This window comes from Bos indicus, chromosome 15, assembly GCF_029378745.1.
Source record: "Bos indicus isolate NIAB-ARS_2022 breed Sahiwal x Tharparkar chromosome 15, NIAB-ARS_B.indTharparkar_mat_pri_1.0, whole genome shotgun sequence".
Lineage (NCBI taxonomy): Eukaryota > Metazoa > Chordata > Mammalia > Artiodactyla > Bovidae > Bos > Bos indicus.
This window is the reverse complement of record NC_091774.1, coordinates 50,535,375-50,537,534: the sequence shown is the minus strand read 5'-3', so window position 1 is coordinate 50,537,534 and position 2,160 is coordinate 50,535,375. Positions and strand designations below refer to the sequence as shown.

Sequence of the window (2,160 nt, the reverse complement as noted above, 5' to 3'; positions counted from 1 at the left end):
TATTTTATTCATGTCTTTGAAACTGATTAAAATAATGAGGTTTTTAAATCCAACAAATAACTGGTATATAGTGGGTACTTTGCTGGGTACTGACAAAGACAAAGATTAAAATCTGCTTCTTAAGTCACTTGCACATTGATTTAGGTGGTTTAGGATACAATTGAAAAATAATACTGCTTAAAAATAGCAAATAGCATTGCACATACTTGGATAAAGAATAGATAACTCAATGTACATTTAAAGGAGATAATTTATGAAATCTATTGCAAACAATTGAAAATATAAGTGAATATTTGCTTATCTATTATTTTTTGCATTTCATTTAAATTATTTTATGTATATGAGCCTTTTATCTCCAAACACATTTCATAGTACTTTAGGAGAGGGGAATTTTTAATAGTTTATTTGAATTGCTAATGACTAACATGCATACACATACAATAAGAGATGTTTTGTTTGTGTGGGGATATGTATGGTTAATCCCATAGCATACTTCAGATACTGCTAACCATGCCTGAGTTCATTAGAGCCACAATTGGCTTCTTTTTTATTCTGCAAAGGAACGTGTTATTTTACTGTTTTTCTCTTTTTGTTTAGAATAATACTTTGAAAGTCTATTTAGTCTTAATGGAGACTATATTGCTGTGGTTAAGGTTGATATACAGCTGGCTGCCTGTAGAGATAAAAACCAGCAAAGAGGTGGAAAACTTAGTTATAAAAAGATTATAATTCCAAGCCTAACTCCTAAAACATCTAATCTAGATTGTTGTTAATGCTTAGATAAACAACGTGATATTTGATGGGCCCACCAAGTATGTACCGTGCATCCTTGTATTCAGTTTCTATTCTTTCATCACCATCTTCAGATTTCGACAGTTGCTCAGGAATTGCCAAGTAGGGGAGCTTCCACTGCAGCTGTAATTGCCCATCAACTTCGTTTTTCACATAATTTCACCAGGATTTGATTTCTAATCTGCTGACTTTTCACAGAGTACACAATGGGATTCATTAGAGGGGGAACCAGAAGGAAGATATCAGCTATGGTGACACTAATAACTGGAGAAGCATTTTTGGCAAAGTGGTGAAGGGCAGCCAAGGTGACAGTAGGCACCTAGAAGACGAGCACAGCTCAGATGTGGGAGATGCAAGTGTTGAGGACCTTGAGACTGCCTTTGTGTGAGGTGATGCTCAGAACAATTTTTAGGATTAGCAAGTAAGGTGCAGAAATGCACAACAAATATAATAAAGAAGTAAGAGCCATAAACAATCTGAGGTGATATTGACCCTGTTGTCAGTACAGGTCAGCTTCGTAACACCCTGGTGGACACAGTCGGCGTGGGATAGAAGGCTTTTCTTATGAATTTCAGCCTCTTTACAATAAAGGGGAAAACAAGGACAAACAAAACCATAATGCTGTGAATACAAGGCCAACTTTAATGACTCTGGCACTGGTCAGAATTGAGAAGTGTCTCAGAGGGTTGTGGATGGCCATAAGGTGATCTATGGACATGATAAAAAGAACTGATGACTCCATAGCTGAGAATCCATGAATGAAAAACTCTTGGGCAAAACAGGCATCAGGGGAAATTCCAGTGGCATTGAACAAGAAAATTCTCAGCATGGTAGGAGGAGAGGAGATGGATAATCCTAAATCAGAGAAGGCCAACAAGGAGAGGAAATAATACATGGGCTCATGCAGAGAGGTCTCTGTTATTATGAGAAAGAGGATGGTGCAGTTCCCCAGGATAGCAAAAAGGTATATAAGGCAGATGGGGACAGAGACCCAAATGTGCACATGCTCCATCCCGGGGATCCCAATCACGAAGAAGGCAGGGATTTCCCCTTCAGAAATGTTAAAGATAGACATTGCAGGAGTATAAAGGAATCACAGTGCGGATCTTGCCAAGACCTTCCTGCAATGGAAGAAATAGATTAGTTCAAATGTACATGCTTTAGCAACTGCTTGGTACAAATCTTGGGACTGCAGCTATTTTCCTGTAATTCACAGTATGAAGATAATATTTCATAATATATAAATACAAATAGTATCAGGACCCATGCATATAAGTAGGATATCAACAGAAACTTAAACAAGTAACCACCAACAGTTAGCTACAAACTTTTTCCCCCTTAGATTTAGCATACATAAAAGAAGCAGTA

The 2,160-nt window shown here is 37.4% G+C and overlaps 1 pseudogene; it reads right to left on the bottom strand.

Moving 5' to 3' along the window:
• Nucleotides 1-928: 928 nt before the first annotated feature.
• Nucleotides 929-1,876, bottom strand: LOC109569429 (olfactory receptor 51A7-like; annotated as a pseudogene).
• Between the last annotated feature and the right edge of the window lie 284 nt (nucleotides 1,877-2,160).